This window comes from Mus musculus, chromosome 1 (assembly GCF_000001635.26).
Source record: "Mus musculus strain C57BL/6J chromosome 1, GRCm38.p6 C57BL/6J".
NCBI lineage: Eukaryota > Metazoa > Chordata > Mammalia > Rodentia > Muridae > Mus > Mus musculus.
The window spans coordinates 14,770,846-14,794,486 of NC_000067.6; the positions used below are offsets into that span (position 1 = coordinate 14,770,846).

Here is a 23,641-nt window from a genome sequence, read left to right on the forward strand (position 1 = left end):
CATGTATTCAGCAGCACAGAGAGCTCCAGAGCCATCATGCACACTGTCAATGGATGAAACCCCTGCAGCTATTTTGTGACTTTCTGATCAATTATGTCATGGCAGTTTAGAACACATGCCCTGGCCATTGTGATTGTGGGTTACACAATTTTCTTTTTGCCTGAATTTCCTCCATGTATGCAATGATGGGGATGCTTGGATTCTCATAGGTTCTTGAAAAAATGAGAGTTACAGGTAGTAACTGCTGGATGAAATGTTCTGGTTATTGCTTGAAGTTCAAGGATGTGAGTGCCTCTGGCTTTGAGGGTATATCCTCAGTGAGCACTAACTGGCACTAGAACCTCCATGCTACCATTGTGGACAAGTCACCTGCCCTTTCTGAATTCCCTTTTCTTGGCATTCACTAAAATTAAGCCTTGCCCTGTTGGCTACCACAAGCTAGTCTGGTTTGGAGACTGGAATGATCCGAGGACTTTGGGAATAGCTGAACTAACTTCTCAGAGGGAGAAGAAACTTCAGGGTTCCCATTTGTAGGAATGGAGGTATTGTTTTTATTAGGAAAATGAGTATCCAGTAAAGCTCAGGACTCTAAGAATGTTGATTGGAGCATGTGCCTTGGGTGTGAGGCCAAAGTAACTCATTCACTGTAATTCAAATATAACGTCTGCATTTGCTAAGTAGTTCAAGTCTCATGGCAAACCCTCTTGCCAAGCTACATATCGTTTTATAGGGCTGTTTCAGCGAGTCAGGAAGAATTGGAACTAGAGAGTCAGCAATTCTCCCACTAAAGGCATAGACTCTTCCTTACCAGATGACTTTAGACACAGGAAATACAAAGTCTTGAACCAGGGCAGAAGACAGAACTTCCTGCATGAACATAGAACCATCATAGAGAAGTAGATGCCAGGGCACCGGGGAGCAGTGACCTGAATTCTATTGGATGGGGAAATAAGGTTGAGTGAAAGCTGGTGTTTTACCTCCCTTCCTATAGAGAAGGGAGAATGAGACAGAGGGATTGACTTGATCTCTCTCCTTAGTGACAGGGATTAGAACTGTGTGGATTTATGAAAGAGAACAAATCTCTCTTCTCACACAATGACAGGGAGGCAGACAGTTGGACTACGCTTTGCCTTTGCAGTGTGGTTAAACAGAAAGTAAAACCTTGATTATAAAATATATATTCAAAAGTGCTCTTGTAGGAAGAGTGCTGCCTCAGCTGGGTGATATCAGTGGGCTAGTTCTCATGGGGAGGTCCATATGAGAGGTCAGGTCTCGGGTGGGATGTAGCTGCTAGAAAGCAGAGGGAGAGCTGTGGGTACCCTGGGAGCAGGGCAGGTGTTAAGGAAAGGACTGTAGTTTAGTTTATAATTAGTTTATAAATTAAATTACAGTTACAGTTGTTTTGGATAATCAAGACAAAAATCAAATAACAAACACAATTGTAATTGACCAAGGAGAGGTAAGACATTGTGTGTGGTTCAGCACAGCTGTAATCCATTCACTTGGTAGGAAGAATGATGCTGGTAGGTTGTAAGCTCAGGGCATCAAGGATGAACTGGTGAGGTCTTGTTGGAGAAGAAGAAGAAGAAGAAGAAGAAGAAGAAGAAGAAGAAGAAGAAGGAGGAGGAGGAGGAGGAGGAGGAGGAGGAGGAGGAGGAGGAGGAGGAGGAGGAGGAGGAGGAGGAGGAGGAGGAGGAGGAGAGGAAGAGGAGGAGAGGAGGAGGAGGAGATGTTGGGAAGGAGGAGGGGAAGGGGGAGGGGAGGGGTAGAGGTAGGCAGGAGAAAGAAGAGGAAGAAGCCATATGTTATTTCTCTTTACTGCCTTTTGAAGGCTCAGTACCTTCAATTCTTTTGGTGCAAACAGCACTCCGGGATCCAATATGAAAGCACCACTCTGCCTGCTAAAGATCAGGCTGGACCATTTCTATCCCTCAAGGGTGATATCACTTCCTCCTGGCTAGGCAGAACATTTCATTTCCCTGATTTTGAGAACTGTCCCAGGGAAGGGCATGTGATCTAACACAAGCAAAAGACACTTCTTCCTTCCCCCATGGATCTCATTAAGAGTATTAGAAAATCTAGCAAGAGCTGAACAAGCCATCTCTCACTGATGGTGACATCGTCTCTGAATTCCTTAGTATTGTCTTCTGTACCAGCAGCTGGCTGATCACTTTGATTCAGGTCCTTCCTCTTGAGTCACAGACCCACCTCCTTTTGTGTCATCCAAATCACAGCTCACTGGCAGTCCATCCTGGCTGTCTGTGAGGAAAATAAATTTTATAGTTATAACATAATGGGAAAAAAACAAGAGCTGTACATAATACTCATGCCTAGAATTGCTAGACTCTGGAAACCGCCACTGCTATATCCATCCACAGCCAAGCCTGTGGCTTTGCACTTGGCATAGGGACTCCTAAATGCTACTGCTGGAAGTTATGTCCGTGTGGTTAATGAATTGCAAGCCTTCTGTGGGAGCGCCTATACTTTGTTGTGTAGTATGTGTGTCTTGCCACCTTTTTCTAGTTGCTTGACAAAATAGTCACTTTCAAGAGGGTTCACTCTGTAGAGTGCTGTAAAAATGGTTGCCCCTTTGTGTTCTTTGATTGTTAGATAGTTGTTTTCATGTTGTAAAACCTCTTGTGTTGCAATATTGAGGAATCTGGAATGTGGACTTGCAAATCCTGCCCTGAGCAGCAGCCAGCTGGAGCTCTGCATTGATATCTTGCTCCGCCACCGTGGGAAAATTGAAACCTTTTGCACTGCTAGTGACCCTATAGGTTCAGCAAATTCAAAGAGAAATGTGTTTAGTCAAAGCTAGTAAAAGTGTCCACTGTATTTCTTTTAAGGATTTTTAAAAACTTAGATATTTGGGAGGAACAAGAGAAAGATGACATTATTAGAATTATTTTAAAATGTTATGATAAAACCAATTAAGCTCAAGGTAATGGGTGTCTTATCTATTGCTTTTCAGATTTTAAGACCAGTGATGGTGAGGAGCTCAGTGCTAGAGACACTTGCCTAGCATGCATAAGGCCCTGAGTTCAAGTCTCAGCCCTGAAAACACAAAAAAAGAAAAGTTAAGATAAGTTTAGGTAAGGATGTTGATTTAAGAAAGGATGTGTTCTATTGTCATTAATACTTAGTAACTCACTATCAGATTTCCCCGCTAATTTAAGAATTAAACTAAATCTATTTGAAGACAAAAACAAACCCACATTTGTCCAGTATGCTTATAAATGTATTGTCTTCACGGACAGCCAAGATGTTTTGCCAGTGTGATTAGAACACATCATGTTCCACAGTCATTGGGAATCCATACTACACAGTTGAGTCATTAACAGATGGTTGTGTCATTTTGGACCATCAAAAAAGACATCTGCAGTATAAAAAGGAAACCTGAAAGTGGCCAACCATTTGTTATGCTGACCTTTCAAGTTGTTTGAAGAGTGTTTTGATTGAACAATTAAAACACATTGTTTAAATCTCATTACCACACGATGGGGCAGGCAGTTTATAAATATCTACCTTTCATGAACAATAGAGAGGTATTTAAAAAAGGAAGAATGTTGTTTTTGAAGGAACCAGAAACAATTCTGGTATCAACTTATGTTCTCTGTTGATCTCTCTAACTTGTCCAAATTGTTCAGCTGGCCTGAAAATTAAAAGTAGACATTCACTTTTTTCTTTAAAAGTAAGGCCAGATATCAAGTAGATTAGCTACTTTTGCATTGTATTTCAGTTTCTCATTATAGTTTTAATTTTGAATCTGTTGAAAAACCTGGAGCTTGGCAAGAAGTTCAGATTTTTTTTTTTTTCCTGGCTAAGAAAATAAATTTGGTCATGGAAAAGAATCCATTTCCAGACTATCTCAGATATTTGTCATCATCCTTTTAGAAATTCATTGTTGATTCATGATTCATGCAGTGTGTGAAAATGTTCATTCATGAGTGACCTTGTCCAAGACATTATCTAATAAAACAGCTGGTACTCTTGTTCAGATTCATCCTGAACTACAAAAAGAGTTCACAATTCTCACAAGACTTTGGCTTACCATTGTTTTAAACAGAGAGTCTGAATCCTTTATTTCAGCCATTTACCCTATTATCTGTTGGTGTAAGTGATGAAAGCCTTCACAGGAGGCATAGGCAGCCTTTCCAGAGATCAGCTGACTTCTAAGTTACATGCTTGGTTTAATGTCAAATGTTTTTTAACTATCTAAATGAACCTAAATCACGTCATTCATGATTTTATTTATATCTGTCTGCTTAGATAATACTATCCATTTGCCGAAAGCATAGACAGACTTGAATTTATAATCCTGTTAATTCTGGAAAGTAATTCTGGAAGTGTATAAAAACACAGAATTACAAGAGTCTGCTTGTAACTGGTAAACATTTCTGAACATAATCAGATACTGTTTACAGCTGTGTCTCACGTGCAGGTGTATTGTGGGAAAGTAACTTGCCACTGAAGTCCCATAAGCACCTTACTTCTGATGGTCACACAGCACGAGACTAACAATGCTGTATCTCCTTTCAGTCTAATAGCTCTCACATTTCTTACTCTCACCCTGCAGGAATGCAGCAGAATGTGAGGACATACGCACATGCCCTCAGTAATTCTTATGCTCCAGGATGACTCACAGGAGAACTCTAACTCAGTTGTTTCATGTGTTCCAAGTTAGGTTTTGCCGACACAGGCATCACCCTTGAACTTGCTATCTGCTGAGGTATGGAGTTCCCTGCTTCACTCAAGGACACAAGGTGAGTGAGGAATGTGGCCACTTGCCGTTTCTGTCTCAACATTGAGCACATGGCTCTGTATCTCATGTTCAGCCTTAAGATCATTTCAATCATAAATGACTCAACAGACAAGACAGTAAATCACTGAAGGATCTACCAACGGTAAACATGAACGTGCCATTCACTCCCTACAGTACCGCGTTATGACCAGAACCTTCCTCACAATGACAAGACTTAAGTAATCAAAGAGCCTAGCTCTGATCTCCTACACACACATTATTCCAAAAAAAACCTAAAGACACATTTTTTGTTACTACAGTATATTGATAGAAAATCATTTATCTTTTCAGTGTGTGTGTGTATGGGGGGGGCACATATAGAGGAACACACTCACATGCACCAACAGGAGTGCACATGCTCTTGAGAATCAGTTCACTGTTTCTCCCATGAGGTTCCAGGCTTGGGGGCAGGTGCTTTTACCACTGAGCCAAGCACAGGTGGGGTTATTGTTTACTTTTAATGTAAAATGGGATCCTGATGTGTATTATAAGTATAAACAGTAAACAGCCTTCATACATATTTATAACAGTTTTATTCTAAAATATCTATATGCCATCAAAAATCTTTAAAAAGAAAATTTGTGTATCTTTTAAGACATTTGTCAATCTCTCTGAGGGTGTAAGAGTACTGAGATTTCAGGGCAAAGATATTACAACCTAGTTAAAGCCAAGATTTGAGAAGGAAAATTGCCCAATGCCCATGCATCCAAGTGAAAAGGGCATCCAGAGTTTTCTAATACATTTCCAAGGTCTGAATGTGACCTTAAAGTTCCTAAGGACTGACTTTATAGTGTGTGTGTGTGTGTGTGTGTGTGTGTGTGTGTGTGTGTGTGTGTGTATGCATCTGTGTTCATTCTATCATTTCTGTTCCCCTAGAGAATGCTAACACATGTGGAACCACACCATTGAAGAGAATATTAGGACGCTGAGTCCTCTTTCACTTTGTTTCCTGGCTGTTGTGAAGTAAAGAGCTTTCTTTTGTAACGTGCTCCACACCATGACTTGCTGACCTTGCCAGAAGTCCATGAACAGACCATAAAGTAAAACCTTCAAAACTACAAGCCAAAATAATAATTCTCTGGTTATTCCTGGTTCTTTTCTCTTGTATTTGTTACAGGGACAGAAAACGAATCCAGTGATAAACATAACTGGTTGGCCAGACCTACTATTTACTGTTCTGTTTTCTGCTCTGCTTGACGTTCTCATCCCTCTGACTTCATTGCCGCCTATGGGTTGTTTAAATATTTTAAATGACTCCATCTTATATAAAGTGCTTCTGAGTGTTTCTCTTTGCAGTCTTTTATATTGCTCACCCAGACTGTAATAATATAAACACAGGACTTATAGTAACAACAACGTAGTAGTCAGCCACTTTGAAAGGACTGTGAACTTTGTTTATATCCATTTCCCTCCCCCACATTAAAGAATCACTGTCTTCACATGAGAAGTAATATAATTCTTGCAGAAATTCCATGTGATTATCAACTCCTATGAAGAAGCATGACCTGCTGGCTGTGCCCATAGTATTATTCTTTCTGTCCTTGGACTCCATTAGATAGTAATAAAATCTTTTGTCTTTATTTGTCTTCATTGGGTTATCTCCCCACCACTATAACAGGATGGTTTAACTGTATGCAGACAAACCACCTAATAGTTCAGTTCTCCAGATGTTGATTGCTTCTAATGACTTATCTACTATTAATTAAATTATTGTTTTCCTCAGATAAAGTCAGATTTCTGTGGCTAATTTCAAACTTTTTCTTTCCCTTAATTTTCAGAGGCTTAAATATGATAAGCTTTCAGTGTAGATATCTTTGAGTTTATTCCATTGCTTATTGTTCTGTTTCTTAGATCTATAGATTTTGCAAAATTTGACAATAGGTTAGCCATTGTCTTTTCAAATATTCTTCTAGACACATTCTCTGATTCATTTTTTTTTCTGAGACTCTAATAGAATGGACATCAGATTTTGAAGACCATTACAACTATATCTATTTTCTTCTTGTTGCTCAATTTGCTTGAACTAGGTTATCTTGCTTTTGGGTTTTTGCCAGTCTATTATTTTCACATTCAAATTAGTTTTCCCTCTTCTTGGTGTTATGTCTGGTATTTTATGGCCTCTATCAAGTAAAAAAGTATATCAGAGAGAAGCAAAATTACAAAAGGTCAGTTTCCTTGGAGAAAAAAAGTCATTTCTTAAAGTGAGATATTAGTACATAGGATCTGTAAACGTCAGTAGTCTAAGTGTTAGGTGATCAAGCACACCTTTCTCCTGTGAGTTTACAAACACCTCCATAGCTACGTTTAAGTATAGCGGCTGCTGTTGTGGGATGTAGCTTCAAGTAAAAGGCTGAAGATTCTATTGAAGGGTGAGCTCAGGAGACTGTGAAGTGTCTGTCCTGTTTCCACTCCAATGACTGACTGAGTGCTCTCTTCATGCTGCCTACTCCTGGATGGGAGTGATCCCAGATCTATTTCAAACACTCCCTAGTGCATGCTTTGTCTCAGGACTTAGAGTATTTGTATAAACAGAAACAGATACCAACAAAGCCAGTGTTTAACTTCTCCAACTAAAATGACCAGACTTTTATAAGCATTTGAGGGATTTTGTGTGGTGTTAATTCTACCATGCAACTTATCAATATTACATGTAGAATATTTTTAAGTGACACATGTTAAACATACGTTTATGTATCTGTGGAATAATTTCTCTTTAGTTCTGAACTCTGTTTTCTGGTTTGAAAATTATAAGTATAACTTTAGTGCTATGTTGTGGCAGTGAAATTAATGTAGTCAGAGAGACAGACAGTGCTACCTAGCATAGTTTAACACAGCTTCACTTCCCTTGTGTATGCTTGGGGCCCTGTTGTTGAATTCATTCATCCATGTGTCTAAATGTACTAGGATGTCTCTCATTCCTCTGTTCCCTTCATTCTATCCTTCATCCTGAGGATTGCTCCTCCTTTGTTTTGTAAAGTCTATTCATATAAGGATTTTGTAGATTATAATCTCTTGACTTGATGGATATTGATTCTTCTGCACTCTATACAAGGTCAGGTAGAAGGCATGGGAGAAATGGGTTGTGGTATCTTATTGCAGGGTAGTGTCCTAAACCCTCTCCCTGAAGTGATGCCTCTGTCTTATTTCCAGAGTTTCTTCTCACTGTGGTTCTCCCATGGTCTTCTAGGAGATATGGGAGACATATAATATGCTTTGTAGAAAATAACTTTTCCTCTACTTATCCAGACATCTCTGGCTACAACACAATGCTCTGGTTGGTGTGATTTGCTTTTTACAGTTCAAATAATTTTTTGAATAATTATCTGCAGTACACTATTTAGCACATATGTCAATGTCAACTGCTAGAGTATTGGAAACACATACATAACTGTGAATAAATGGAACAGTGCTTAAGTATAAAAGAAAAGCGAGGTTGACAGAAAGAACAATTCCACTTAAGCACCAATGAGAGAAATCAGAAACAGCTGTGTAGAGATCACAGAATTTGAATTGAACCCTAAACAGTAACAACACTTGGAAAATAATCCTACAGCCCAGATTAAACAACTAATTGCAGAATTTTCATTTCATGCTCACCCAAACCAACCCTTGGCACTGCACAGTATTCTTAAAGTATCTTCCATATTCTCAGGACACAGCCCCAAGTCATAGATTCCATGGTCTGGTTCCTTTAGACTAGGTGTGTGCACATGTCTGTTCAGAAGGAGAGATATGGCAACTGAGGTGGGACTAATAGCCAACAGCCAAGGAAGAGCACACATAAAGTCTTTTATGTGACAATGCTCATGCTCTTTTTAAAATTATTTTTAGTCTTGTAAGAATACACACACACACACTTCTAATTACAATGCAGCCCTGACACATATTCTTAAGTGTGTCCATTCTGCTATGTTGTGGAAAGCTGCAGGACCCCCAAGATCTCTACCCACCCTGCTGTGATCATGGGTGGTAAGGGGCCGTGTCAATGAAAGAAGCATAAAGTAAACTTGTAAAGAGTATCTTCATGTGTTGCAGACAAAATTGAGCATGTTTATTATAACTGCTGAAGGCAGAAATGGATTCTTATGTAGAGTGTTATGACCTCACTGTGTATTGTATTTCACTTGGGTCTGGAAGCAGTGATCTCAGTATCAAGTCACCAATTATACAAGAAACATAAAAGAAACATCTGAAATATAGCCCACAAATCAAAGAGAATGGTATTTTAACTTATTAAGGAGTTAATTGGTGACATTGTTGAGATAAGCAGTATGAGTCAAAAAGATGACTGATTCTGGAAATGGCACAGCACAGATTTTGGCATCATGATAAATACGCCATTCCTATTTTAGAGACCATAAATAAAGTTCATGTGCACTCTAGCAAAAAGTCAATGAAATGCGCTTATCTCCCCACGATGAGCTGATGATCTGGAGCTCCTTGTGTTCCAGATTCTGTTTCCTTGCTTGGGTCTTCTCCTCGCCATCTCTCCCAGTGATTGTGAGCTCAAATGTTATACCTGTCATTCATTCACCTCTTATTGTATCACATATGTACAACACATATTACAAATATTTCAAGTTGTGTATGCTGTTGACACATTTATAAATGAAAATAGTGACTTCATCCTCAACCTTATGTTAAGATTTAATCACAATTAAGCTGAAGTTGTACATATTTAATGTTATATAATGGTTATTCATAATGCCTCACAGTTAATTTTATACATTCCAGTTACAATGAACACACATACATATATTTCAGTGCTTACTCTTAGTGATGCAAACACATTCAATGTGAAATAATTTAAAATGCTATTTCAAGTTTAAGTGAATCTTAAAATAGATTTTTAAAATATAAAAACAGTTATGACTCTCTCTAGAATAGTATTTTATAAAATGATCATGGTTTTAATTTGATCTATACTAACTTTGAAATGTGATAGAGATACATTGATTGAAAGAGATCTATTTTGGTATGTTATACTTCATTCCATTTCATTTAAATAAAAGTCATGGTTATGATTCTCTGGGTTGATTTAATGAGCCACTAATAAGCCATTGCTGGCCAGCAGTCATTTTAGCTCTCATCTTTGTTGGACGTTGACACACTGATTATTAACACCTGTACTAAGTTGCTCTTCCAGTAGCATGTATGTCTAGTGATGGAGCCAAAGGTCTTCAGAATGTTAGACAAGCCCTTGCTCTATACTGAGGTCCTTTCCAGAGTCTCTCAGGTGATCTTTCTCTTCATAGCTTTGCTCAAGTATGATGCTGCATTATCTTTTAAATAAATGAATATCTGATGAAGGTATGAGTGTAAATTTAATTTATTCTAAATGTTGTTCTTTTAAAGTGAGCTGTAATTAGAAGTTCCCCAGTCCACCTCTTTAGATCTCAAAAGGTCATGAATCTATAAAAAGGATAAACTTATTGTCATTAAAATGTGCTTTGAGTTGTAGTCTGAATAAGAAATTTTGGCAATGCCTGTCAGCAAATGAAAACTGTTCTGGGATTTTCAGCAATCAAATCTACAATATACTGAAGGAATTCCTGGAGCTATCTCTCTCTCTTGATTCTGTTTAAACTTTTGCAAATCTGTGATTCCTGCGGTCTCACCTCAGGAAAGACAGGAAGTGATCAGATGAAATGGAGAAGTGTTAACAGCAATTGTGCCTTAGGTTAAGAAAAGACCACGTGCTCAGGGATGCCATCATGCTATGAGACAGGAAGTCACCAAGGACATGATGTCAACTGTTAAGGATGAGGATTAGCCAGAATTGTTCATTGCTAAGATGCAGGTCAGAAAGAGAAGTTCCAGAAACAAACATAGACACAGAAGTCTTCTAAACTCCCACCAGCCAAACAGGGGCCAGGAGACTCTCCAGTAAGGTCAACCAAGTTGAAGGGCAAAATGAGTCAGATGCTCCTCTCTCCTGATGCTCATATATGAGCTGACCATGAGTCAGCCAATGTGTCACTGTGCCCCAGAGTTTTATTTCTCTCCAGCCCCTAGGGAGCCAAATGTGTCCTTCACCATAATCTCCCCTGATGGTTGGGGCTGATTTAAAATACAAGTATGAGATCTCTGTAGAGTACAGGTGGAGCTCTCTAAAAGCCTCCACTTTCCCAGTGAAGAGAGTTGTGGCTTTTCTTCTCTTTCTCCATCTTTGCATCATTTTTCCTCAGTGGGGAAAAGAAGTAACTAAACATCAGGATCCCTGGTCTGATGTTGTTGAGTTGCTGAACTATGGGTAGATGCTCACCTTCCAAGTTCTGTTATAACATAAAAGTAAACATCTACTTGCTGAGTCTATGGAATAGTTGCTGGATATTGGTTGTTGGTTCACTCTTTGTTACATGGAATATGTATTGTATGAGTTTTGTCTTAGGTGATACCTTCATACAACTCTGTATTAAAATCTGTTGTCCCATCTTTTCAACATTTTTAAGGAGTGAGAAATGTTACCAAGACGGGTGCTCTTTGGTGGTGTCCTGTAAAACCACTGGGAGTAATTACTGGGATTTTTTTTTTTTTTGGCATGGGTGAGCTATAAATCAATGAATGAAGTATTTCTAGATAAAGTTATTAGTTACAATTTTGGAGTAATTTTCCAGCAAATTTAATGTTTTTATTGTTTATACATTATAATATCCTTTCCTTTTTTGGAGTTTGGATGTAGTCACCCATCCTTTTATGCTGAAGCTAGCAGATCCTTTAAACAATGTTAGTAGAGGGCATTTCAGATTGAGAAGAGAATAGAGAAATAGGAGCTAAGGAAGTTAGAGGAAAAGAGAGGGCAAGGGGAGAGGGGATATAACGGAAGTGGGTGTTCCAAGACAGTGCTTCTATTGATGATGGTTTCCACTCAGTTAGTATTTTGGAACATTTTGAATGAGATAACATTCTTAATTTCAAAACACCAACTGCCTCACTGTTATTGTTGGTTTATTTTAACTTAATTACCCTAGGGACACTTTTCTTGTGAAATTTCTGTCCCCACCCTCTCAGACCCATAAAAGACAAGATGTGTACAGGGATGTGTGCAATCTCATGACCTTCGATGTTCTCTCTATTTAAGCAGAAGCACTGGGGACCAAGTTAGGCAAGTGAAACCCCTAAAAGGAATGATGAGAGGCATTGGGTTGTGTGTTTTGTTAAATATGATAAAATGAACATAAAACAGCTGTTCTTTGAGAGTTTGGACCTCTGCAAAGGTTTTCCCATTCAGCTTAATTCTGCTGTTTCCTTTCCTGTGTCAAATTTGGCAAGACCTCAAAAATTGTATTTCCTTGATATGGGCAAGGATATGAATGAGGAGTCAAAAGTTAAAGTTGACTGGAGGTGGCTTCTAAAATTATCCCAATGTTAATCTTTCACCTAAACAGACAACTTAACCTTCACAATATCAAGAAACAAAAGAACAAACTAACGACACAATGTTTGTCTGTACACTGATTTGTTTGGGGGCCCTCTCCGGATCCTGTCACCTCAGGGCCTTCCTGGAATGCTGTTGTTACACTTTCTGAGAATTCTGAGGGGATTCACATTGAACTGGTTTGATAGTTAAGAAAGATGACCAAGGCTCACAGGTATCTACCAAGCAGATGAATGGGTTTAGATGGTATGGATATTATGTTTAATTGGTTTTTGTGTTAGCATTCAAAGCAATTGGCTTGGTCATAACACCTGAATCCACGTGTGTCGCTATACTTTGTTTTTATTTACTCCTTTCCCTGACTTTGTGCTCTCTCTCAACCTGTGGCTCATTTGTTTCCTTCTCCTCCATATTAACCTCTGCTCTGCCTTCTTATTACACGCGTTCCACTTTGTTTTTTTCCACCTCTCTTAAGGTCTCTTCCCCTATGTTATCTCCTCTGTCTCTCTGTCTGTCTGTCTCTCTACCTTTGTCTCTCCCCCTTATGTACATGAATGCACATGCACACACAGAGATCTATAGTTTTAAACATTTTATTTTTATTTTATGTATATGACTGCACTGTCACTGTCCTCAGACACACCAGAAAAGGGCATCAGATCCCATTTTAGTTGCTTGTGAGTCATCATAGGGTTGCTAGGAATTGAACTCAGGACCTCTGGGAGAGCAGTCAGTGCTCTTAATTGCTGCACTATCTCCCCAGCCCCTATACTTTTAAATCTAGATCTGTATATAAGATAAAGTCAGGGATTTTTTCCTTTTTTTTCCATTTTTATTAGGTATTTAGCTCATTTACATTTCCAATGCTATACCAAAAGTCCCCCATACCCACCCACCCCCACTCCCCTACCCACCCACTTCCCCTTTTTGGCCCTGGCGTTCCCCTGTACTGGGGCATATAAAGTTTGCGTGTCCAATGGGCCTCTCTTTCCAGTGATGGCCGACTAGGCCATCTTTTGATACATATGCAGCTAGAGTCAAGAGCTCCGGGATACTGGTTAGTTCATAATGTTGTTCCACCTATAGGGTTGTAGATCCCTTTAGCTCCTTGGGTACTTTCTCTAGCTCCTCCATTGGGAGCCCTGTGATCCATCCATTAGCTGATTGTGAGCATCCACTTCTGTGTTTGCTAGGCCCCGGCATAGTCTCACAAGAGACAGCTACATCTGGGTCCTTTCGATAAAATCTTGCTAGTGTATGCAATGGTGTCAGCGTTTGGATGCTGATTATGGGGTGGATCCCTGGATATGGCAGTCTCTACATGGTCCATCCTTTCATCTCAGCTCCAAACTTTGTCTCTGTAACTCCTTCCATGGGTGTTTTGTTCCCACTTCTAAGGAGGGGCATAGTGTCCACACTTCAGTCTTCATTTTTCTTGAGTTTCATGTGTTTAGGAAATTGTATCTTATATCTTGGGTATCCTAGGTTTTGGGCTAATATCCACTTATCAGTGAGTACATATTGTGTGAGTTCCTTTGTGAATGTGTTACCTCACTCAGGATGATCTGTATATAAGATAAAGTCAGGGATTTTTTCCTTTTGAGTCTAGCTGATTTCACCTAAAACAATGATATGCAGTTGCATCCCTCCTCCTGCATTTTTCTATTTTATATGTTCTTTAAAAGTTATTTCCAATATAGCCTAAAATGAAGAAAACAAATAGCTTTAAGCTACATAACTTTTAACATACATTATTGGATATTGTGTTTATAGATTTAGTTTAGCCATTTTCCAGTTCAGAACTTATTCTGGTCTAAATCTGAATAGAACAGAGGTTTGATAATATATCTGAAAAGAAATTGCTCAACCTTTCCAGAAACAGTTTTGATTCAACTTGCCCTAGAAGGAAAGGGCTGACTCTGACTTCCAATAAAACGCTGGGCACTCTAAAAGTTGCTACAGATTTGGATCTGCCAAGGGCACATTGTGTAAAAGACTCCCTGTAGTCAATTCAGTTTCCTAGAGGTGGGAAGAAACAAGAGAGTGGCAGAAGACTGGAGTGATGAACTGTGGGGTATTAGCACTGATTAACCAGAACTCTCAACTTGGGTATCCTGGAGAGACTCTTACTATACGTTCTCTCAGGATGTAGGCTTAGATGCAGAGCTCTAGACTCAAGAAAATCCAGAAAGAATTCAAACAACTAGAACCCCAGGTGCTCAAATTAGCTACTTTTCATTATTCTTAACTCATCCGTGCTAGGACACATGATCACGTAGAAATGGTTCATGATGTTTTGGAATGGCTTACAGCTATGCAGAGAAAAATGTCATGGGCATATATAAAAGCTGCATGCATTTTGAGGGAGAAAGAGCTTGTAATTAATTTTAAGGCCCTTGCTTCGATTTTTCTATGTGTAGCATATGTGTACAAATACACTATTTGAAAAAATAGTTATCCTATCCAACAAGTCCATACCCTATTACTAATGCTATATTCGTAAGGAAATGGTGATATGCATTTTATAAGTATGTATTTTATCTACAAAACTTACAAGCTTGCATCCTGAGATAGCTCTGAAGATTTAGATTTTTTAGTGTTTCTTTATAAACTTGGGATTTTAAACGTAGTCTTTTTTAAATTTATTTACCTAGTTTAGTTTATGTGTATGAGTGATTTGCCAATGTGCAGGTACATGCACCATGTACACAAATATTACTCACAGAGATCAGAAAACAGCATCAGATTCCCAGGAACTGGAATTATAGGTGGTTATAAGCCACCAGGTGAGTACTGGGAGTGGGCACAATTGCTCCCAGAGAGTAGCAGCATTCTTAACCAGTGAACTATCTCTCCAGCCCAAGTTGGTGGATATATGTGACAAGAAGCAGATAGTCAGAGGAATCATTCAAGTAGCTGACATAGGGCACACAATCAGAACCTAATTCCAAGGGGCTGTTGGCAATGTGTACATTTCTTGTAATCCTCCCTCTGAGAGGAGATGGAGTGTGTGCTGATGTGTCAGTTCCCAACATTTGGACTTGTAGAGACCAGTATATATTTTCTCTTGTACTTTCATGTCTCTGGAAGGAGTCCTCTGCACCGATCAGACTGCAGATATTGGAAGTCATCTGGAGCTACTGGAAAAGTGAGGTTCAAAGGATATGACTGGGACACAAGCAGCAGCTGATACAGCTTCAGGAAAAGTTACTGGAGCGGTCCATACATCTGCACATGGAGAACAATTGTTATATACAAAGCATCCCGTATCACTCAGTGAATCACAGAGAGCCAGGGGCTTACCGGGTATAACTCCCATGTTTTAATATGGGAATTAAAATCTTTAAAAAGACTGCCTAGATTCACAGACCCACCATTGCATAGTGATCTCATGGTGGAATATATTTTAATAAATTATTTGGTTATTATTAAGTTGGGAGCTATTTTTTTTTAAAAAAAACTACATGCACAACCAGGTACAAGGGACCCAAATCTTCCAGTCTCTGCTCTCAGTGCCTTTCCTCAGGACTCCTGTCCAGCCCAGGTGGCATACATACCTCGATGAGCTCTGATGCTTTGAAACACGTTTTTCTAGAAAGGTACTCTGAAATCTCTCTCTCTCAAAATTTATTTAGAAAAAAAAAGTAAATTGATTACTTTCAATGTGTAAATAAATCACTCCACTCTATATTGAAGTACTGCTCACTAATAGAAAATGCCCTCTTTAAGCTGTGGTAATAAGCCGTAATATTTTCAGGTTATGTTTAGGTCAAGAAGAGTACAAGCGATCAGTGTGGCCTGGAGAGTGATTGGTTCATAGAAGTGGGATGTGCTAAGACATTACTGTGCACAGCAGACTGGCAGCCAAAGAACAGCCTAGCCCCTGGCTTTCTGCAGTCCAGGCAGTTAGGTCTTTTCCAGATCCATCCTGTTCGGTTTACCCACCTTACCATTCTGTCAAGGACCTCAGTTCTTCTTTGCATTTAACTTGTCTATTCATGCAACAGTAAAGAATCTTCTATGTTCGGAAGAATTTTCTGGATGATGAAGATGCAAGAAAGAGAAATGCTTAACTTTGATGTTTGTTGGAAGTATTTACAAGTATCCTAGGAAATAAATGACTGCTCAACTCCTTCCCAGTACTCTAACAAGAATTGGCTTTGCAAAGTGCATAGTGAAATATAGCCAAAGTATTGATGCTGGTTAAATGTGAACATAGCATTGAAATATTGAATTTTAGAGGTAAAACATTAATTTAAAAAAAGGAATGAATGAGGGAGGAAATTGAGCAGGAAAGATGAACATTCATGTCTCCTTTTACCTATGGCAACAGGCAGTGTTACTGAGCTGTGTTCCTTGTTTAGGAAGCATGCCAGAATCAGACATACCCACAAGTAAGTACAGAAAATAGTGTCTGCAGGGAAAGCTTTACTCTTTCCTGGGCATCTGCTGTGTAGCACTGTTATGTGGCTATTGTTCATGGTAGGTCTGCATGGGCTCTGTTACACAGTTTCAAAACAGAACTAAGGAATGCTAAAGAAAAACTTCTAATCAGAATTCTTCCCTAAGCTGAAGATCTCTTGAAATCCAAGACTTTATTTGTGATGATGCTAGTGGACCTGGGTATGCCCAGACTTCGGCAAAGGCAGTGTCAGCACTAACAGCAAGACCTGTGTATGGAGTTGAGTTGTTCCTTGTAGCTTCTTTTGGAATTTTTCAGAATTCTGGATACAATATTTTTGCAAAGAATGTATTTTCACTTCATGGTTCAGGAAATTCAGTCTTGTAAACAAGTTAGCCACAACTTTTATCCAGAGGTACACACATCGCAGGTGTTGCTCAGGGAGGCTCACGCTGGTTTCAACATGCTGGTCCTGGTTCTACAGAGCCCTGGAAATCCTGGCATTCCTTCAGGCCCTTCATCACTCACTTATGTTCCAGAAAATTCCTCTTGGATTGTTTCTTTGCCAAGTTTAAAATGTAATATATTCTAACCTATAATGGAGAAACAGCATCTTTTTCATTTTAGAAAGAGGTCAAAAGTTTCCTTTCTTCATCCCCCAAAAACGTTTCTAAATGTAAACAACTGTAGAAATAACTACACCCAGTTACTGTGAGGATGAAAACAACACACTTGCTGTTAACTTAGAAAAGTTACCTAAGAAAACATCTGTATTTTATTGTTTTCATAAAACTATGGGAAAGAGGAAAATAATAAATAGAAATTAAAGCACAGACCACAGTTTTTGGGTATCCAAGTTGCTAATTACTACATTGTAGCTTATACACACACACACACAGAAATACATAGTAGCATAATAGTATAATACCATCAAACAAAACCTGTTCCTACTGGCTCTCCACCGACCTTTTCTCTCTCACTCCCTGGCCCTCGCAGTACTCTTCTGCTCACCCATATTTGGAGGTACATGAACATTTCCTGGGAAGATGAACACAAGTGTCTATTCACCCAGATAGGCACCGATGATAGACTGGAGTGTGATTGCGCCATAGTCTAGCTTAGTGAACTGGTGAGAGGCCATTAGGCCTCCTTACATATCATGAGTGAGAGGCTAATTACCAAGACCTGGGTGATCCCAAAAGTGCTTCATCGCCCCCAAGTCTCACATCAATAGGCTGATGAGTTCTTCACAGCTGCATACACTGGGCTTTACCTTCAGTCCCCTATATCCTCTGTCACCTCCTGAGACCTGTGCAGCGTACACAGAATTACAAATAGCTAAGAGGGAAGTGTTGGAATGTTGGGTAGGACTGCAGGAAATAGTCAAAAGACACCTTTGTCCCCTACTTCCTTAAGAGAAGGCCAGCAGGCCCTTTCTTGGGAGTAACTTGCAAAAAGCCACTCCTGCCCTGATGAGGATGGTGATAGAGTTATTGTCAGCAGAGTGTTTCAAACACTATGATTTTTAAAGTTGTAAACTTTTCACTAAAACATACGTATTTGAAATTCTTTCCTTTAAGTATAGAATGTGACTGTTCCCCACCAACCAAAAGTGCTCACGTAGCCAGCAACCATATCCAGAACTAGATCAGTCTCAGGGAACTGTTCTCAAGATTTCTGTCTTCTTCTGAGGGCCTTAATGCCATTCCCAGGCCGAAGTATAAATAGATCACTAATTCCAATAACAAAAACTCCTTTTTTCCTCATCTAGGAGAACATAGATGGCCTGTGTTACATAGTGAATACTTCTGGCTGGAGCACCACTATGCACATTTGGTGATGAACTTGCATGTGCTTTTGTGGGTGTAATTTTGCCAGTGGATGGAAGCATCCTGACATCCTAGACTATGCATCAGGCAAAGCACTAAGCCACTTTAGGGCACTACAGGCTTGCTTAAAGCAATCCTTCTTCAGACAGCCCTCACTTCTCATGAGAGACCTCAACAAACTGAAAAGGTCTTCTGAAAAACACTCCACTGTATACACTGAGATATATTTTTGTTGATACAGCTAATTTTAGTGAAATTTTTTGTTAATAAAGTTACTTTTTGAATCATAACTTAGGGGAACATGTTTATAAGGGAATCAACAACTCCAGAATGTGGAGGTTTGTGAAGAAAGACAAATTAGCAAGAGACTAGTCATGTCTGTACGTTTAGAAACAAGATTTTAAGAGTTGGGAAGATGCCTTGGTGGTTGTGAGCATTGACTCCTTCCAGAGGTCCATGATTCAATACCCAGCATTCACATGGCAGCTCATAATTGTCTGTATGCCCAGTTCTAGGAGATCTGACACTCTTCTCTAGCCTCCATAGGCATTGCAAGTAAGTGGTGTGCAGACATACATGTAATACATGTAAGTAAAACACCCATACACATAAAATAAGAAGAAAACTTTAAAAAGTGGGAACAGAGTATATATTTAAAGCTTTAAGAGCCAAACAGCATACTATAAGAAGACACTAGAAAGTCATGTCAAAAGCAAAGCTGTCTTTTTCTCCTAACGATCCAGGGCAGAGCCACTGCTCTGCTCCCCACCCTGTTCTTCCTCCAACTGAAGGCAATTCTGGTTAATTGAACAAGATTTCTTATATTGGTTTATTTTTGGAAACAGAGTCTCTCTATACAGCCTAGGCTCAGTTTGAATTTGAAATCCTCCCCCCCCTAGTTAATTTAGGATTTCACACAAGACAATTTATTTTAAGAGTAATAAACCTGTGAATATATAAAAGTATAATTACAGTGCATACCTTGCAAATGAGAAAACTAATACACAGAGATATTAAGTGAATTGCTTAGTCACAGGCCTTCCAAGATGGAGAATCAGGCTTTGAATTACATGGGCTGCTCTACATTGAACTTGATCTTTTGATCATTTGGCCTCATTTGATCATTTGGTTACAGTTACCTATGTTAACATATTAAAACTAATATTGACCTCACTTAAATTGTTAGAATAAAGCATTGTTGGATACTGACTGTTTTAGTTAGGGTTTTACTGCTGTGAACAGATACCATGACCAAAGCAAGTCTTATAAATGACAGCATTTAATTGAAGCTGGCTTACAGGTTCAGAGGTTCAGTCCATTATCATCAAGGCAGGAACACGGCAGCATCCAGGCAGACATGGTGCAAGAGGAGCTGAGAGTTCTACATCTTCATATGAAGGCTGCTAGTAGAAGACTGCCTTCAGGCAGCTAGTGTGAGGGTTTTAAGTTCCACAACCACAGTGACACACCACTCCAACAAAGCCACACCTCCTAATAGTGCCATTCCCTCGGCCGAGCATATACAAACCATAATACAAATTCCACTTTCTCTTTGAAAGTGGGATTTGAGGACTGGGCTTTAAACTTCTAAGAAAATTCTATTTTTCTTAATTTATCAATTATCAACATATTCCTCAGTAGAAGCAATCTAACACTGGCCAAGAATGGTGTTACAGTATCTTTAAGATATAACCACTGGTTGTCACTTACTTTTGAAGTATGCTTTGAGGTGATTGCCTACATTTTTAGGCCATTTAGGTTATTGACAAAGGAATGATCTAGCATGTAGGATTAGTGTGCAAAAGACTCTTAGAATTTTATTATCAAAAGTAGTTCTCATAAAGGCTGATTTCATTATTACACATCAGCCATCTTAAATTACACACATGTATTTTTATCTATTTTGGTGTCTCCATTCACCTGGTCCATTTAACAGACCAGAAAACTCATCTCCAGAGCCAATCAACCAACTCCAGGCATAAAGCAGCCATTCTTATCCTCAGGACAGGATATAGGAAGTCTGGACTGCTACTAGAGCCATTTCTATACCCTGTACCAATCCATGTTTCTTCCTAACTGACAGACTCTGAGGATTTCAAGTCTGTGGTTCTCAGCACACTTCTGAAAGACTTTGAATGGCTAACAGTCATTTCTCAGCAGGATTGATCTCCAGCCAGGGTCACCAGACATTGGCCTCCTTTTTGTGTAGTTTGGAAGATTCTCTCTTCAAAACTGTCTCTCTACATAAAATGTTTCCTGTTTGAGTTTCCTTTTTTTCTAATGAATGAATTTATTTTGCTAGAGGAAGAATTTTCCTGAGCTGTTCTGAGAAAGGCAAGATAAATGAAAGGTTATAGATCAAACGTGTTTATTTGTCCCCTGTCTGGTGAGGATTGGCTTATGTATTGCTATGTGCTGTATGGAAGGCTGAGGGACAATGAGCCACACTGAGGTTGCTGAGAGAGGTGTAATAGCACTGGTCGAGTCTCAGGAAGATGCACATTTATGGCAGGTGTGGAACCATCACAGCCATTAGGGTGAGTCAAGATGGAGCCCTCTATGCTATCATCAGAGCAAAACAGAGAGAACAGCATCTCTTGAAGACCCCTGAGAACTCTTTCAGGGTCATGGTAGGAACTGGGTAACAGCCACATTGCATAATTCTTACTGATCATGTTTTATTAGAGGTGAACATGCATTGTCCACAGTTACTGTACTTTGTTTTCCATTTCTCAGATTCAGAAAGTTAATTGCTCATATTACACATCCAGTAAAAGATAACTGGACTGCAAGACATCCCTTCAAGCAGGTGCTCTTCACAGGGCACTTGCCTCTGCTGCCTCGGGCTGGGCAGAGGGGAACTGCTAACAGTCTAAGATGAGGATACAAGAGAGAGCAGCCTAAATAGAGAGTAGAAGGTACAAACTTAAATATGGCCTGAGGTCAGAGCAGTTAGCCTACCTCTGGGATGTTGCTTGTATAGGAAGCCAGCATTGGGAAATTTGCAGGATTGATGAGGTAAGCCATGGCATGGACAGTGATGATTGTTTTTTCCATCATGTATTTGGAACAGAGAAATAATATTCTGGAAAAACTTGGGAAGATAAACGAACTCTGGGGTGATGTGTAGATGAAAACAGAATGAGGTTCAGAAGTGGGGGAGTCATGGACCAGCTTCTGCAAAGACCAATGATAGAGGGACAATTATCAGGCAATTGGTATTTGACTATTGGTACTTAAAACATCCTTGAGGGTCCAAAGCGCTAAGATTGTGTAGGGTTTGATCTATGGATGTCTACTGTGTTTGAAATTAAAACTGAGAAATTCCAAAGTTGATTAAGTCATCTTAAAAGAAATATTATATCAATATGTTAATCATATTAAGAACTTTATGCTTATCTCAATATGAAACATTTTAGGACAATAACTGTTTTACATAGTAAAAGGATGATATGTAATATTTCTACAGTATTCTCTAATGTCTGATTAGTAGAACCCAGAAAAATTATCATACATTTGACAGTCAGAAAATCACATGTATACTTCTGAGAGAGTAAGGAGGACAAGTTAGACAGTGTCATCATGAATATTTTTGATGCTGTGGCATTGTGAAAGACTCATGGGGATTCTGATAAGACCTTGGAGCAAGTCTGAAGAAACAACGCACTGGAGGGTGGCTGAGAAGACTGAGGGAGATAAAAAAACAAAACAAAACAAAAAAACCAAAAAACAAAAAACTCCCAACAACACTGAAAATCAACAGCTGCATCTGGAGACAACAGGGTTACAGTGTGCTGCAAAGACAGAGCAGTCTCTGCTGGAACAGCAGCACGGGTGATCTGGGGAAGCCACAGAGCCGATGTAGAATGGGAAACAAGAAAACCCATGTGTGAAGGTGATTGGCTGGGCAGTTGATAATTTCCGGTTTGGGTGATGTCAATGTGAAATGACTGGAAATCTGTCCAGATAAAACACAGCTGGCCAAGAGTCTGGGAGCATCTTTTGTTTTTAATGGAAGTAAAATTGTAAAGATCAATCTCAAAATAAAATAAAAATGTACAATGTCATAATTTCTTTTTAAATTCATTGCAAACTAGTTTTTTTTAAATTTAAAGGTGTGAATCATGAGAAAAAAATGAAACTTTCAGAGAAAAGTTTTATTCCTTTGACTGAGCAGTGGCACTTATCACATCATGCTGTATCCATATTTTTATGTCTAGAATAATTATTGTGCATTTAGAAGATTAAAGTTCACACCACAGTCTAACCCACACATATAACACATGTGTTTACCTGAAATACAAATAAGATGAAACCACATTTATAGATGTTAATGATACTGACATCTCATTTGGATAGACAAAAAGAAAAAAAGAAAAAAGAAAGAAATCTGTACTGAACTCTGAATCTTGCATCTTCTCTTTAAACATTTAAATATAGTCTTGGGGAGAAGTGTTTCCACATCACTGGCAAGATGGGGGAAGCCATGGCAAAAATGAAAAGACACAGCAGTAGTTACAATGTAACAAAGCTATGTTTCAGTAGATGTTGTAGCAAATGATTTAGTCAGGTTGGGAGGTCCCAGGGGAGATAGCAGCAGTTGGTGTGAGACATGAAAGTGGGAGAAACAGATATTCCTGCAAATCAGATGAATCAGAAGAACAAACCAATTATTGGGTATATTTGAGAGAAAATATCCCTGTCACTGGGAGCCTGTCAACCCAACTCAGCTCTGGGACTGGAGGTGACAGACCCTGGAGCATTGGCTTGGGTGTAGTAGGAACAAAGGAAGGTCACTACTTGCAATAGCTGGTTAATATTTATTGTGGGAATGTGTGCACCAGCTGTGTGCATCCTTGTGAAGAAAAAAGGACTATTCTGGGTATTTGCCCTAATTTTTGAGACTTTTGTTACTCTAGTTACAAGCATGTGTCACTACACCAAGTTCTGTTTGTTTGTTGACCCTTACATAGGTGCTGAGGCTCCAGATAGGTCCTCATGCTCCCCACACAAGCACTTTGCTGGCTGAGCTATCTCCTTCCTCTCCACCTCTATCAAGGCTTTAGTTTTAAAACTTCTCTATGGAGAAGAATATAGCAGTTGGTGATTTTACCAGGATAACGTTGAGGGCTGAGCCAGAAATCTCCCCCTATCCTCTACACCAGGGTATGGCAATTTCCATCACAGGTGGTTGGTGCTGGTAGCCCAACATTCTAATTGCTGTTATTATA

The 23,641-nt window shown here is 39.2% G+C and overlaps 1 long non-coding RNA gene across 3 annotated transcripts in view; it reads left to right on the forward strand.

Moving 5' to 3' along the window:
• The window catches only part of Gm9947, a 37,336-nt gene extending 14,859 nt beyond the window's left edge, over window positions 1-22,477 (forward strand). The window contains exons 2-4 of one of the 3 annotated variants that reach the window (XR_003947744.1): window positions 2,972-3,092; window positions 4,577-4,763; window positions 15,270-22,477. This is a non-coding gene — a long non-coding RNA (predicted gene 9947). Of the gene's footprint in view, window positions 1-2,971; window positions 3,093-4,019; window positions 4,764-5,677; window positions 10,130-15,269 lie in introns of those variants that run through there. The other 2 variants (XR_865195.2, XR_003947743.1) reach the window with 2 other exon arrangements.
• The last annotated feature ends 1,164 nt before the right edge of the window (window positions 22,478-23,641 follow it).